The sequence below is a fragment of the Peromyscus eremicus genome, unplaced genomic scaffold, assembly GCF_949786415.1.
Source record: "Peromyscus eremicus unplaced genomic scaffold, PerEre_H2_v1 PerEre#2#chr23_unloc_1, whole genome shotgun sequence".
Taxonomy (NCBI): Eukaryota; Metazoa; Chordata; class Mammalia; order Rodentia; family Cricetidae; genus Peromyscus; species Peromyscus eremicus.
The window spans coordinates 744,843-762,497 of NW_026734287.1; the positions used below are offsets into that span (position 1 = coordinate 744,843).

The window sequence follows — 17,655 nt, forward strand, 5'->3', positions numbered from 1 at the left end:
GTGGTATATTATTGGGAAATGGGTATTCATAAATATGCAAATCCACACAATACATGGTATTAATGAAAATAATATAGATCAATTTAGCAAAAGTGAAGATTTTTGAGCAAGGGAGTACACAAACCACTGTTTAAAAATCAATAGTCAGAGAGGCTAGAGCATAGGTTTTCATGAACTGGTTAGAGAAGGGCATTTCACATTCTTCACTGACTTATGAAAACTTCATATAATTATATCATACTGGGAGTACTTAACTGACTCATAAGAAAAATGGAGTTATAAAATAAAGATTTAAATGGTCTTCATTCACCTCTAGTATACAGCTTATTATGCCTGCACCTGGTTCAATATTAACTTCATCTTAAATTGTTTTCATTTTTTAAAACGTGCTTTTCTTCAGAGTGAAGAGATACAGGTACTGAAAGCAGGCATCGTTCCTAAAACTTATCAAGAGCATTAAAAACACATGCATACAAATGGAAACATTTGGTTCATTAAATGCAAAGTAATGAAATGTTGAAGAAGAAAAAAATATATCCATTTTTCTAATATTAATTGACAGGTAAATGAATTTCTATGTCAGTGAATTTTCTAATATAGAGAAATATGAAAATAATATAGAAGTTGAAGGCATAAAATGGATTTTATCAAGACATGAATACACTCAATATAAAATTCTAAATTGCAACATTATTTCTGAGTGTTGTAATAGTACCAAAATCCTATGAAAACTTATTGTAATTAAGAAACATGAACTAAGCTGTAAGATGGACATTTCCTGTAGCATGTGCTTCATCCCTGATTTGAAAAAGCAAGTAACTATGTGTTCTTACCAAAATGCAGTAGCATTTGGCAACAAAAATCAGCCTATGAGCCCAGCACTGTTGAACAAGAAGGAGTGCACCTCTGTGGCCACCATAACCTTCCCTTTGTGGTGTGGTAGACAGGGAGGAAGGTGACACACAAATGGAGGAATGAGAGCAAGCTGAATGACATAAAGTAGGCTTTACTGAATGTGTCAGACAAGGTCCTAGACAATAAAGCCATAGAGTAGCTCCCAATTGTCAAAAAGCAGAGATATCCCAGGACATAGTGGAAGGTAACAACTGCAACTGCACCTTTGTTGCACACAATGATGATGTGCCCATGGTCACAGTGAGCATCTGAATCAATAAAGGGAGGTGTGGTCAGCAAAATTCCACAGAACATAAATTGGATATGAGTGCAGATGGGAATGATGAGGTTAGGGGCCCTTGATGTCATTATCCACCTCTCCATTTTTCTTAGAACAGTGACTTGAAGAACTACAGTAAGACTTTTGGCCAAGAAAGTAGAAAGGGTCACTTTGAATAGAGCTCCACATGTACTTTGCTGTAGGATGAAGGTGGCTGTGTTGAGGTGAGCAATGAAGAGCAAGTGACAGAGAAAACAGAAGATCAGAGTGATGAGCAGGAGATAAGTGAGAGGATGATTATTGGCCTTGGCAATGGGAACATTGTGGTGTTTTACAAAGACACCAAGAATACAAACATCATGTACCAAATGCATTCAAAGCATTCACATCCTAGACAATGCTTTCTTGGTCTGAATTGTCCAACTCGATATATTTAAAAAAAACAAGTATTGAAATCATATTTTGCATGTTGTGGGTCAGGCTCATTGTACATCACAAATTAATGATAAGATATTTAAAATCATGGATGTACTCAAAGAGATAATTGCTATCCAAAATATGGAAATAATTATATAAATATTCTCAGTAAGTTACATAAAAATGTCTACAAAATGTGGAATCATCTTTGGGTCTTGTAGTAGGACAGGCAGATATGGTCAAGGAAATTTGCTTAAACCATTTGCTATGCCATACACATCATTTACTTCCTTATGAGCCAACCTAAAGTCAACCTGAGGGCCTAACAACTGGAGCTGTCAGAGGTCTTGATCATGCCTAGTCAATGAGGGACAACCACTCAATGTCATCAGGTCAGGGCACTGTCTGGAGCACCTGATTGTGCCTAGCCAATGAGCGGCAACCATGTGATGTCACCAGAATGGGTCATAGCTTGGGTGCTGAGAGGAGAGTATATAAGGCTTTCCCCATTATTGAATAAACGAGTCTGCGGTATGCTTTTCATCTGAATCTTGGTGTCTGTGTCATTGACATTGCACCTTCTTGTAGCTGAAGTTTTCCTGTGTCCAGCCTGGTCTGTGGTCAGAACAAATCTCTCTTACCTGCCAGTCCCACAGCCACTCTGACCCAAGTAAACACAGAGGTTTATATTATTTACTAACTATACGGCCATTAGCTCAAGCGTATTACTGACTAGCTCTTATACTTCAATTAACCCATAATTCTTATTTATGTTTAGCCATGTGGCTTGGTACCTTTTCTCAGTTCTGCCTTCAATATCTTGCTTCCTCTGTGTCTGGCTGGTGACTCCTGACTCAGCCTTCCTCTTCCCAGAATTCTCCTTGTCTGCTTATCTCACCTATGCTTCCTGCCTGGCTACTGGCCAATCAGCATTTTATTTATCAACCAATCAGAGCAACACATTCACAGCATACAGAACATCACCCATCACCTTCTTATCCCTGAGGGAGCAATTAGGACCCAACAACTTCTGGCTCCTGAACATGGGACTTCTCTTACTTTTGCTTTCCTGGAGCTGATTCTGATCATCTCTGTCTCTTGACTCATGGTGTGTTTCAGTGAGAAGGCCCCTCAATGTGGTGTGCTTTATATATCTTCTCCAGGTAAGCATTGAGACCCCCTTTTCTTTTCTTCTTTAATGTTGTCTGTCATGTTTCTCCACCCACCCAGTTGGGAAGGCATAATTTATTTTCTGTTTCATCTCACCTGGAACCTCTACATAAAGGCTGACTCCCACAGGAGGCAGAACCAAGACTTCACTCCCAAACACCATTTGTTGTTTGTAGACACCATGTGGGCGTATGGCCATGGCATAAAAAACCATGAATGTCCCCCATTAAGTACAAGACATAAAGGTCTGACACTAATTTCCACCCATGTTGAATGTCATCTTCTCTCTGACTGTTGCTTTTCTGTTGTCTGCTTCTACAAGATAGGTAACCACTTCATTACCTCCCACACTTCCATGGATAACCTCTCTATGGCATCCAACAAGGAGGAGACAGACATTTTGGGCCCTGTGAAATCTGTCAAGGAGAACACAGCTGCCATTAAGACCTGATGTAATGCTCCCACATCAGCCCCACTTCTGCCATGGGTGTCAACTCTCTGAACATGGTATCCCTGGGGTGATGTGTGCCAGGGCCCACTGGACTTGGAGGCTAGTGATTCCCCTTCTTCACTGTATACTCTCAACACCCACAGCCAGCCCCATTCATAATTAGGAGGCCTGCATAGGCTTTTCCAGTTAAACTGGGTCCAAATGCTACTCTCCAACCCTGGATTCCTACACCCATAGGTGAACTCTGCCTCATGACTAATGAGGTAGTCACCTCATGAAGGTGACTAATGAGTTGAGCTTAGATTCACCTTACTTTGAACATATCCTCAATCAATGGGCTATGCAATTACAGGCATACTTTGATTGGTATGGTCTGCTCACAGCTGTGCTAGAGGTGATCACCTGTCTTAGATGGAAATTGGCTTAAGATGATCCAGCAGAAACTCAATCATGAAAGAACCTCCTAATTAACATTCCAGTGACCCTTGACATGCTCACTGGATGAGGCAAATTCATCCATCCCATTCATCAGGCAAAGATTGGCCATCGAGCCTACTACCAACAGGGTTCTTACCTTGCCTTCAAGGCTCTTAAGGCATGCACCCTGTAGGACCCTTCAGCTTACTTCCACAATCTTATTCAACAGCCAGGGGAAATTTTTACTGATTTTCTCATGTGTGTCAATGAGGCAGTGGAGCAGAGAGTTGACCTGGGCCCCACTAAGGAAATAAAACAAGTGGTTTGGAAGGGCTTAATGCTCCCACCTGCAATAAGGTTGCAGTGGTCTGCAATCAGGACATTCACAAGTGGGTAATAGCCATAAGAGATCTTGACAACAGTAGTGGTCCCATCACCACTGTTAACTCTTTTCTGGACACTCTCCTTGCTGACAGGCAGCATGCCAATGACACACCCAAGGGCACATAGGTAGATAGAACTTGTTTGGGATGTGGCAAAGCTGTCCATTTTCAGTGTGACTGGCCCCCAAGTAAAACCTAGTACTCAATGTCCCAGATGCAATAAAGGATTTCATTGGCAAAGAATTGTAGGTTATAGCCTACTGAAACACCTGTCCCCTTTAAACTCCAGGCATGGCACTCATCAGCACTGGCAGTAGGAGAATGTTCTGGTAATTCAAGAATCCATTGGACAATGCCCATTTTTCCAAATGTTTAATGCTAACCATCTATCTTGATGGACAAGCTAATAAAGATTTGGTGGACACAGGTGCAGGTGCCACTATTTTAACTGTACCTAGGCGTTTTGCTTCCCTCATTGGAAGTTTAAACCCAGTCCCCCCCCCATCAGTGGTGTGGGAGGCCAGAAAGATTCTAAGATGACCACCCATTTGAAGAACTTGGTAGCAATTAGGGAGCCATTCTCCCTATCATTTCTACTGTACCTAGGAACCTGTGAGGCAGAGATATTTTGGAGGATATGGGTGTTTTCCTCACTAAAGATGACAGGGCCCTTTCTGATGACATCCAGGTCCAAGAAAAAGTGAGTCTTGCAGTCCGTGACCCTGCATAAGGTCTGCACCTCCAATTCTAAGGGCCACTGTCCCCATGAGGTCTACCATCTTTGATCCCCTAGCCCCATTCCATTGATGTGGTTCTCAGAACAAGATATGGGTGGAACAGTGGCCCATAATTGAACTGAAATTCTCAATCCTAAATGAATTAGTTGCAGAACAGCTAAAGATGGGGAACATAGAACCATCCACAAGTAATCATAGTACCCCAATATTAGTTATTCCCAAGAGATCAAAACACTACCACCTCCTGCAGGATCTTTGTGCAGTTAATGGTCAAATGGAAAATATGGGGTTTATACTGCCAGGCCTCCTTCACCCTATCACTATTTCTTCATCTTTATATTAATTTTAGAAATTAAGGACTGATTTTTTTAGATTTCTCTTGCACCACAGGATTGAGATCATTTAGCCTTTACATTGTGGGAACTCGCAATGGATAAACTGGCTAAGACACATCAGTGGAATTGCCTCTAGGATTGAACCATAGCCCCACTATTTGTCCCCAGGATGTTCTTTTGATCCACTATATGGATGTTCTCCTCTTGCTACACACAGGTGCAGTCTACCTGCAAAAGACTGCCAAGGGAGTATTAGAAGATCTTGCATCATTACATCTGATGGTGGCTCCAGATAAGGTCTACATGCAACCCTCCTTTGCGTTTTTAGCCTTTTCCATTGCTAAGCAGGTCTGCCTCCTTTCCTTTAAATTGGAAATGAAGGAATTGTACTTCCTCTCAGAATTACAACAGTTATGTGGCACAGCTAGTTGCCTCTAACCTTTCTTACATGTCCCTGACCAAGAGATGGGACACCTCTTTCATTGTTGGAGGTTATCACCTGTCCTTACCCAAGAAGCTAAAAGTTTGCTACAAAGGTTTTGGCCATTCTAGCCACCTACAGTCTGCAACGCCATGATCCCAAAAGACCCTTATCAGCAATGGATCTCCAGACACCCAGGGAATTATGGGGTCTGTATTGTAGCAATCTGGGCCCCTTCTATGGATACACCAAGAACATTCTGACCTGTACAAGGTCACCTCTAAGTTTGACCAGTCCTTCTAACTGGACCTTAAGGCACAGATGCTGACATGAGGAACATATGGAGCAGAGGCAGATACTCTTTCTTCCCATTTGTTTAAAAAATACCCGGTCCTTCTGGGCAGATTCTATCTCATTCCAGGAAATGGTTGCACTATTCACAGTATCTTTTGACAATCATTTGACAAAAGCGAAGATTTTAGCAGAAGTCTCCACACTTCCAGTAATAATACAGCCCCATGCAATCCCCTTCTCCACTCTCATCCCTCATGTAACTCTGGCCTCTTCAGATTCCAATAAAACAGATATAGTGTTCTTATTCAGAATCCTGGCTCCAAAGATGTTACATATGATATCCATAACCCTGGCCCCATTCAGTTGGGTAAGCTATTGGTCCTCCTCAATGTTATGGTGGAGTGTCAAGCCAAGCCCATTAATATTTTTTTTCTGACAGCCAGTATGCTGTACAAGCAGTTTATGTGATGGCCTTTTTTCGAGTCAAAGACTCACTGACCCCCATAGCCAGCACCATGCTACTCATACAAGATGTTCTAAATCAGAGGACTGAGCGTTGGTATCCCTCACTCCATATTACCCAGAACGTCTCCTAGAGGAAATAAAGTCACAGACACCATCATATTAACAGCCATTATGGATCTTGTAGAGCACAGGGCTCTTCAACAGCATTTCCATCTTTCTCCACAGAATCTGTGTAGACTTCTTCCAGAATTATTGCTTTCCCAATGTAAACGTTTGTCCCGGGCATATACCACTCTTGCCCAATTAAGACTGCTTTAATGTACCGCGGTTGTTGCCTAATGCCACTTGGTAGATGGATGTCACACATTATGCCCCCTTTGGCAATCTTAAATATGTTCATGTGATAATAGATACCTGTTCCTCCTATGTTTATGCCCTTGCCCTTTCTGGGGAGAAGGCTGTCAGTGCTATAAAGGCCCTTAAGTTGGCCAAGGTAGTTATGGGAGTACCTTGGCTACTTAAGATTGACAATGGCCCTGCCTCTGCCTCTTGTAAGATGAATTGCTAAATGGTCTTATTGATAAAAAAAAACCCAGAGCTAGATATTGGGCTAAAAACTGAGAGTTTAGAAAGGCAGAAAGAAGCCAGCCATGTTCTTACCACTTGGAAATCCTCAGCTAAAGTGACCTACTTCCTGTATACCCATGACTATACGCCATTCTTTTCTGCATCTCATTTCCTTTCTCTACCCAGCTACATCATTTCCTGTCTGTCTGTACAGACCTCAAGACCTTTATGGTTAGTGATGGGATTAAAGGCAAATGTTACCATGTCTGGCTTTGTTCCCCTGTGTGACCTTGAACTCACAGAGTTTCAGATGGATCTCTGCCTCCTGAATGGTAGGATTAAAGGTGTGTGCTACCATTGCCTGATTTCTTTGCTCTTTTTTTCATTTTTCTTTATTAAGAAATTTTCTACTTACTCCACATGCTATCCAAAGACCCACCCTCTTCCCACCCCCCAGTCCTCTTTCCCAAGCCACCCCGCAACCCCACACCCCCAAAATCAAGGTCTCCCATGGGGAGACAGCAGAGCCCAGCACACTGAGCATAGGAGTTCCAAGCCCCTCCCCACTGCACCAAGCCTGTGCAAGGTGTCACACCACAAACACTGGATTCCAGAAGCCTGCCCATAGACCAGGGACAGATCCCGATCCCCTGCCTGGGTGCCCAACAAACAACTGTCTTCCGTATCCAGAGGGACTAGTGCAGTCCCATGGGGGCTCTACAGCCACCAGTCCACAGTTCATGGGCTTCCCCTAGTGTGTCCGGTCATCTCTGCATGTCCTCCCGTCATGATCTCATCATCACTCACCTGCAGTATCTCTCCTCTCTCTCATCAATTGGATTCCCGGAGCTCAGCCTATGCCTGGCCGTGGATCTCTGTATCAGCCTCCATCTGTCACTGGACAAAAGACCCAATTATACCACTCTTGGGCATATACCCAAGGAATGTTCAATTTTCCCACAAGGACACATGCTCAACTATGTTCATATCAGCATTATTTGTAATAGCAAGAACCTGGAATCAACCTAGATGCCCCTCAACTGAAGAATGGATAAAGAAAATATGGCACATATACACAATGGAGTACTACTCAGCAGTATAAAACAGTGATATCATCAAATTTGCAGGCAAATGGATGGATCTAGAAAATATCATCTCGAGTGAGGTAACCCAGACTCAGAAGGACAAACATAATATGTACTCACTCATAAGCGGATACTAAATGGGAGGGAAGGGATGACCAGACTGCAACCCACAACTCCAGCGAAGCTAGCTAACAGGAAAAGACACATGGATGACCCTGTGAAGGAGAAGTGGATGAGATCTACATGAGTGGACTGGAGGTGGGGGGGTGGCAGAGGGCAAGGAGTGGGGGATGAGAACATAGGGAAATGGGAGGGTCAAGGTGGAACAGGGATAGAGTAGGAGGGTAGGGAGGAAGATACCATGATAGATGAGGACATCATGGGAATAAGAAGGGGTAGGGTGCTGGGGAGGCTCTCAGGATTCCACAAGGTTGACCCCACCTTGGTCTGCTGGCAGTGGTCCAGAGGGTGCCTGGACTGGTCTACTCTGGTGACCAGCCATTGCCTGATTTCTATGTTGAATATAGTGGCTGGCTTTTTCCTCTGATCATCAGATAAGCTTTATTAGGGTGCACAAACTATTTTAGGACTAGGTATATAACCACAGCCTCTCAACAGTTCAATGACTTTTGTTTCATTTTACCAGAGATGTATGGTGGAGCATTATCAGTTTTAATTCATACAAGTATACCGATGATGACTATAACTTCTAGCAAATATTTGATTAGAAAATGAGCCTTTTTTGGAACTCAACACAGTTGTCCATTGAAATACTGAATAGATATAAATGATGTGTTGTACATACTTCATTTTCCAAATTCTACAAAATGAAACACATCCATCTGCCAGATTTCATTCCTCTGAGTACCCTTTGGGTTACATCTTGCTGGTAGTAGAGTCTGATTGTAAAAAGAAAAAGTAGGATATTTCCTTATAATTTCCTTGGTTTGCCACCAGGTTATAGAAAAATTCTTTTTTAAACATTTACTATTGACATAATTTTTAATGAAATTGTGAGGCCTCTAGCACATTTCTTATCAACAGGTGATCGATCTCATCATTACTTTGTGCTAGAGGGCCTTGCAGACCTTTATGGGATCAGATGTGAATAATATATGAGGGATGAATCCTATTCTTGATTATTTCTTGTAACTGAATAAATAATGAAGTTAATTTTGACTCATTAGAGATAAATTCTGCCTTCTCAGTATGTAAGATCACTCTTTCAGCATACTGAGAATCAGTAACTATTTTGAACTGAAGCCTGGGCCAGAGGCCTTCAATGCCACAGGCAAAAGACTTTTTAGTGAATTTGTGCCAATAATGTTGGGTCAGCAGATATAACACGGATTGCTAACTGGTCTTATTGGCCCTGTTGATAGGGTTAAGGCACTGGAGTAAGCTGCCTCATACATAGGTACACAGATTCACAATATTAAGGTTAGACTTACTGCAGCTTGCCATATAATGCATAAATGGATTGTGTTATACTACTCTCTTAAAATTCTTCTCATTATCCATTGGAGCAAATTCAGGCTCATATTACAAGTTTATAGAATAGTTCTAATGTAGTTATAAATATTCATTCTCTTTATGAACAAATTGCTAATATTTCACATGCACATCTTCAGATGTCCTCTGCTGAAAATATAGCATCTCATTTTTGAAGTTCAATTATCTCCTTTTTACTATAAAATATTTTTGGATATTTATCATTAATTTGGCTTGTTGCTCTTGGTTTATTTTCACTTTTAATTATTCTGTTTCTAGTCTTCTAGAAAAAAAATTAAGACCAGCCCTCGCATTGCCCTTCCTGATATTCAAAAGCTCCAATTTAAAATGAGAAAAAGAGGAGATGCCAGGAACCGTGTGATTTCTTTGGGGTACAAGGCCTGAAAATACCATGAACAGATTCTTTTTGTGGCAAGGCCCTTGAGACGCTGACTCATTTGGGCCAGGCCAATGCATAGTTTGCTGCATAATTCTGGACAAGACCTTAGGAGCACTTGTGCTACCTGCTCTCCCTGCTTTCATTAAACAAAACATATTGCTGGCTATGTCTATATTTACATTCTCAGAGCTATGGATAAAATATTTATTACAACAGAAAACATACCCCTGAAGACTCTCCTCTGGGTGAGCCAGTGGGAATGTTGTTTAAAATATAAAGTGTACCTTATTCAGCTCCTAAAGTCTTTGATGTTTCAAGTGCAACCATGAATTCAGGATTCTCAAGAACAGGATGCTGCCTTTCTAAAGTACCTCTGACTAGCCTGAACAAGTCTCAGTAGTTCGTGACATTATAAATTTGCATAAATGTTCTGGATAGAAGGATCTTGACTTCAAGAGTCTAGGAGGAATGCTAATGAATAGATGATATCAAGAATTAATGAGAACAGTCTAGGAACAGGAAATGAAGCGGAATCATAGAAATCCACAATGTCCACATTTCTAATATCTGTGCCAGTACTGTAGGAAGTTGAGAGGAAGAGGACATGAGAAAAAGGGATAAACAGTTCCAGCTATTAATAGTAAGCTTTTAAGTTATGTAGGATGATAAGAAAAAAAAATCTGGTATATCCCTCATAGGAGATAGAGTAAGACATAATGGAGAATGAATTGATTCAGCCTTGACTGATGAGTTAAATGTAAGAAAGTTGATTTGACTAAGAGTAAAACTGTCTTTCCCTTGGCATGAAGCTGTAACCTCAAATGCTGCCAACAGGGCACACTGCTTTTCCTGTAGGCATGCCTAGTTAGAAATTTTCCTGTGTTGCTTGCAATACTGCTTATGCTTCTAACATTTGAGTTATCAATCAAGTATGTAAACATCAATCAAGTATGTAATCAGGAAATGATAATATTCCATTTAAAATGTGGTATTATTCAGAATAATGGCAAAATCCAAAGAAAATCCAAAGAAAAGCATAAGTAGTGAAACCTAAAATTCTTTTTTTCCTATTCGTATCCCTTTGATCTACTTTTTTTGTTTTATTGTTCTAGCTAGAATATCAAGTGTTGTATTGTATAGATTTGGGGAGAGTGGACAGCCTTGTCTTATTGCTGATTTTGGTGGAATCACTTTAAATTTCTTTCCATTTAATTTTATATTGGCTGCTGGCTTGCTGGACACCCCCTTTATTAAGTTTATGTATGTTCCTTGTATTCCTGATCATTCTAACACCTTTATAACAAAGAGGTGTTGGATTTTGTGAAAGACTTTTTCAGCATCTAATGAAATGATCATGTAGGGTTTTCTGTTAGTTTGTTTATATGATGAATTACAGTTTGAGATTTTCATATGTTGAAACATCCCTGAATCTCTGGGATGAAGACTATGGGATCATGTTAGATAATTTTTGATGTTTTCTTTGATTTGATTTGCCAGTATTTTATAGAGTATTTTAGCTCCCTGACACAGGGATACAGACTCTGCCAGCTCTGACTGGACCAAGTGGTGAATAACTGTTCTCCTAGATGATCATCCAGCCTGTAGGCTTTAGGCCCAGGTGCACACCCATACTCCCATACTCCTATCATTTGCCAACCAGTTACAAGCCACCCCTTCATTGAACCCTGTAACCTATAAGCCCCAATCCACTTCCAAATTCCCCTATCCCCCAAGACTATAGCTACTGCTACAGGTTTTCCCCGAGACACAGGCTCAGCCAGCTCTGTTTGGACAAAGATGTGAGTTATCATTCTCCTATCCAGTTACACGTCTTCTAGGCCTTAGGCCCAGGTACACAGCCAGTGCCCCCATACACCGATCAATTGCAGCTGCAGTTACAAGCACACAGGCAAGAATCCTGAGGACAGGCCTTCCCACCCACATTGGACACTTTAATTTACACTCTGTCCCCCAAACACACCCATCCACCCAAGACCCCAGCAGCTTCCTGAGACACAAATGCTTCCAGGGCTGATTGGATCAAGAGTGGCTCCATGAGACACAGACATAATTTGCACTGACAGGAGGAAGTGATGGATAAATGCAAGTGCAATAATACATTTAGCAATACAAAGAGTAATATGGCACCATCAGAACCTAGTGGTTCCAGTACAACAAGACCTGAACAACCCAGTGAAAAAGAGGCAGAAGAAAACTACATTTAAATGACTTTGTGAAGATGATAGATACATTTAAAGAGTAAATGAAAAATCCCTTAAAGAAACTGAGGAGAAGACAAATAAAAAATTGAGAGAAATTAGTAAGTCTCTAAAAGAAAGTCAAGAAAATCAAGAAAAAGCAATCAAACAGGTGAAGACAATAGTTCAATTCTTGAAAACTGAAGTAGAGACAACAAAGAAGACACAAACTGAGGGAATGCTGGAAATGGAAAAAAAAAATCTGAGTACAATAGAGGAAATGTATTTCTCTGTAAAGAAAACAGTAAAGCCAACAAAGTCATATAACAAAATGTCCAGAAAATCTGCAAGACTATGAAAAGACCAAATCTAAGACCAATTATGTGTTTTTATGTCATCTTTACCTTTCCTTTATATTTATGAAAATATCTCTTTTTCTTACATGACATATCCTAAATATAGTTTCCCCACTCTCTTCTTCTCCATGTTCCCTCTCAATATTCTCCATGTTTGGATCAAGCCCTATTTTATCTCTCATTAGAAAACAATCAGGTTTCTAAGGAATACTTGTAAAATATAATATAAGATAGTATATGAAACAAAAACTAACATATCAGAATAGTACAAAACTACCATTGATGAGGAAAATTCTCAAGAAAGTACATAAGAAACAGATATAACCACAGAGACCCACTGGTTCACACTCTCAGGAATCTCATAAAACCACTAATCTAGAAACCGTAACACATACACAAAATACACAATATATAATAAAAGAGAATAAAATGAAAAACTCTGAAAGGACATTATAATACAAGGAATCTCCAAAGACACCATTGAATTTGTATTCTCTTTGCAATGTAGTGCTAGTTTTGCATCCTATACTTAAGTTTTTATTGCCTTAGTGAGACTCTTAGAGAAGACTAGACTTTGATATGTGATTGCAGAACAGTTGGAAATAGCTACTGGGTTAGAAATGGAAGAATGCGAACACTTCCAATTTCAGGCTCTATGGCCACAGTTATTAAGAACCAGTGCAGGCCTTGTGTATGTTGTCTCAGTCTCTGTGAAGGCATATGTGGATCTATCTTGTTGATGTAGTGTGTCTTATTCTATTGGTGTCCTCTATTTCTTTCTTGTAATGTTGTTCTCAGCCATCAGACTCAAATTTAGCAATTTTTCCATGTGTTTATTGAATACAGTGCTTGTGGAAGGAGAATTATTAGATTCTTGAAACCTGAAAGAACTTCCTGTGTGAAACTGTTTAATTACTTCTGGAGAGAAAAGATCTATTTAACATGAGTGCGTGCCTGTATGTGTGTGTGCATACATACACACATGTGTTTGTGTTCACGTGTGTGTGTGTGTGTGTGTGTGTGTGTGTGCTTGCGCGTGCTAAATAACATGGTGAAATAAAGCAGACTACTCTGTGATTGGTAAAGTTGTTCTCTGAAAGCAACAACGGCTGTAGAGGAACGATAACATACATCAAGTATGAGTTTTCATGGCCTGAGCATCAATTAAAATGAGGATAAAATGAATCAAAACATTTTTATTCTAACTGAAAGAAGAAGGGGACTTATCTCAAATGTTTCTTCACAGAACTTTTCAATCTTCTTAGACTTTGCAGAAGAATGTTTAGAGGTGAAAAATTCCCCAGTGAGTCTGACACTTACTTGTCTCATTGGAAATCTCATTATCTGGACAAGGAGTGCAATCATAGCAGCAGACAGTCTTGCCCTCCTGGGGAGATTTTTTGAATCCTGGAACACAGCTCTCACTGCACACAGAGTGAGGAAGCTAGGAAGCAAATATAGAAGAGAAAATATTCAGGAGTGTACTGTTGTAAAAGAATAAAACTGTTGTTTTTCCATATTGAACAATGAGATAGAAAGTTTTCATATTTATTATTTGCAGGTTGCAGGTTTTTCTGTTGCGTTGCTTATCATTTCAATGAAGTATACCCTATGAAGTTCAATTTGTTTCAACAATGATCCAAAGACAACAGAAATCTGAAGGATTGTGGAAATATAAATGGTAGTTAAAAAAAATAAGTAAGTAAAAATAAGTAAAAAAATAATATGTTTACAGAGTACATATCATAGTGGGCAACTGTAATATCATACTGATCCTATTCTGTACTTCCTCACAGCTGGAGTGAGCATCTTTGTTTCCCAATGGTGTTGCTTAATTTATATTTGTCAACTTGACAGGATTCAGAATTATCATATAAACTAATCTTTGTGACTTTCTATGCAAGATGATCTTGTTACGGCACTAGAAGTGGGAAGTTATATTCTGTAATTATGTAGCAACATTTCATTGGCTGTTGGTAAGGACTGAAAAAAAAAAACAAAAATGAGATGAAGAGCAGTGTTCACCTCTATCTACTACCTGACTGAAGACACAATGTGAATCACATTCTCAGGCTTTTGCCAAAATGATTGCCTGAATTATTATCAAGTGCTCACCCTAAATGTGACACAAGTAAAATTTATGTTCTTAAGGTATGTTGTGATGCATAGACAAATTGCTTCCTTTTCAGCAGCAAGACAAGTAATTCACCAATGCATATGTGCCCTCTATGCTACTGTATATTGCCAGGTGCCTGAAATCAAAATAACCATGAACTGATATTTCCTAATCTGGCAGCTTAAGTATTGCTTTTGTCAGTTGGTTTCAGTGCAGGGATTAAATCTTAATAAACAGACACTATATTTATAACTGCAAATAAGTGACCATAGAATAAAGTATGGAAAAATAAACCATTCCATTACTCAGAATAAGGAAACAGAATTTTCCTCATATGACATTATTTTTGTATATTGAAATGGGCACTGAGTAAGGAAACAATAATCATTACATCCACAAACAAATGTTTATTGACATGGAGATCAAAGCAATGAGATAAGATACAGCCCACCTCTGTAAATACTATAGGCCATTGTATCATATGTTCAGACAAAAACAGTTGCTGCCCTTCTGGAGCTTTTGGAGAAAATGTTCCAACCCTCATCTTTTTTCTGAGGCTCTCTGGAAAATTCCAGATGTTGATAATATCATATACTGCATCTAATTTCTTTTGTGAATCCAAAACCACAATGTTTCCAGCACCAGTTTTGAAATGGATATTCTTGAGAAAAGGGTGAAGCTAAAAGAGATGCATAATCTGATGATTATGTAATTTCCAGAAAATTTCAATGGAACTTGATGAAGCAATGGGTCTCATTGTCCAAAATCTCTACCATAAATGACAAGCTATAGTAAAATACCAACATTTTAATGGATGAAGATAAAAAAGGAATATATCATGTTTCTATACTGCCAGTTAGTTTCATAAGAAAGATTTCACACACACACACACACACACACACACACACACACACACACACACAGAGAGAGAGAGAGAGAGAGAGAGAGAGAGAGAGAGAGAGAGAGAGAATAACAAACAAGCACAGAAAGATTTAATTAATGAATATTGATTCAAGAAAATGTCCACAGTTTTAAGTGCTAGACACATCCAAATATTTAAGTAATCTACTCAAATTTTCTGTTTGTAAATGGAGATTTTATACCCAAAGTGTATTAAAATGATCAGTTGGGTAACAATGTTAGCGTCATAATGTGAAGTATAAAGATCTAATAGCACTTGAAAATTTAGAATTTAGTTCTCCTATTTCTATTATTAAATATACTTAGGGACATTTGCTTTCAATTGAGTATATTATCATGAGAAGATTATGAGGTTAATTGTAACACAAAATAGATATGACATAGACACATTTTAACCTTGTTATTGCCACCCAGTCAGCATGAACAATGACACACGCTTTTTCAATGACATGTAGATGATAAATTACATACAGTCTCTCAGGTGCATTTTGGCAAAATATACCACAGTGTACAAGCATGATCTTAATGCTTTTATTAAACCTCAATATGTAACAGTGCTTTTGATAAAATATACCAGAAGAGAAATTACCTCCCAAGGGAAGGTATATATCTCCCCATTTCCATGGGGGTGAATTTGTACTTGTTTGAGTGTCATCTCATGGAGACTGTGAGCCACAGCATACACAGAATTATATAAATTGTAACTCTCTTCAGTCATATCCATTTCCCAAACATTTTTAGGCAACATATCCAAAGAAGCATTGGGTAGACAGTTACCCAAAATTTTACAATCAGGTCCAGAAAAAGAGCAATTGAAATATGTGTTCCAGAACTTAGCAAGAAAATAGTCCTCTGGGTATTTGGAAGGATTGTATGTCTGGATAAACTTCCTAAACTCAGAAACCTCATTGTGGTGATGTGCAAAAATGAGACTCTCGTGGAATGTATCAAATATCAAAGATTTAGTAAGAGAAGTTTCATCCCATTGTGACTTCAAGACCCAGACTTTCCTGTTCAATACAAGTGTTTCTATAATCATAACTGTACCATGTAATGATTCATGGTCACCATAAATGATAACCACATTTGCAGATGATTTCAGTATCTGCCTGTGAGTTTTTAGGGAAGGTTCATAGTAGGAGATAATTGGGATGTCTGGAATCATTTCTACAAAAGATAAACACACTCTGTTCCTGTCCATCTCTCTTCTCAAGTCTGATAGACTCTCAGCCCCTGTGTGGTCATCCATGAGAACCAGTCCCACTCAGGTCCAGCTGAAATGAACCATCAAAATGACAATGCCATGTGAAAGAGATATGTCCTTGGGTGCTGTCTGATAGAGAGAAGAGAACTGGCTTCTGTCATTCAGGATAGTGTCAAAAGGACCAAATGTAAGCTGAAGGAAATTTCAGGAAGGAAACATGAGTGAAGACATTGACATAGAACACAATCGTAAAGCTGAGGTGGCACTTTGGATTGATACAATCTAACTTATGCACACGGTGTGATAAACTCTGATCTTGTTTCCTAAAGCAATTATAGAGAATTCCTCACAAGACACAGAATTTTCTAAACACCCACTACAGGCTCCAATCTATTCCTCTTCTCTGTCTAAAGCAAAGTATATGGGGCTACATTACCAAATGCTTGATTTATTTTCTTTGATAGATGAATGACACAACCTTACTTCCTTACATTTGAAAACATCTGAAATGTCTGCAGTCAATGCCTGTTTCTTATTCCCTCACAGCCACTTCCCTCACCTGTGGATACTTGTAGAGATTTAGCAGTCTCCCAATAAGTGCAGATGTTGCCCATGATGCTCCTGTAAGTAAAGCAGCAGTATTCTTCTCATTTCTCCATTCATAATTAGGATGCACATTTTCAAATCCTGTGAGACAAGCAAAAGCTCCCCCAAGAGTAGTCCTTTGATTGCTAGGGACATTATAGAGATAAAATCCTAGAGACGTGTTGGGTAAAATGTGAGTGTTTCTGTTGATCTCCTCTATGGCGAATCTGAAGGCCAAAGAAAACTGGTAGCTCCTCATCTTGTACCTACAGAGAGGGATTATCATTATTAATGAATGGGACTCATATCATACTGTCTACCAGTATGATGCAGTGGCTCTCATACCTTCTATGTTATATATCTACAAACAATAACTTTTGTCATCATGGTAATGGTTATAATGTAAATGCCAGGGTATATAGTAAGTGGTGATTTAATTACCTAAAAACCTCAGATGGATCTAAAATT

The 17,655-nt window shown here is 39.4% G+C and overlaps 1 pseudogene; it reads right to left on the reverse strand.

The window, feature by feature from the left end:
* Positions 1-755: 755 nt before the first annotated feature.
* Positions 756-17,446, reverse strand: LOC131900864 (vomeronasal type-2 receptor 116-like; annotated as a pseudogene).
* Between the last annotated feature and the right edge of the window lie 209 nt (positions 17,447-17,655).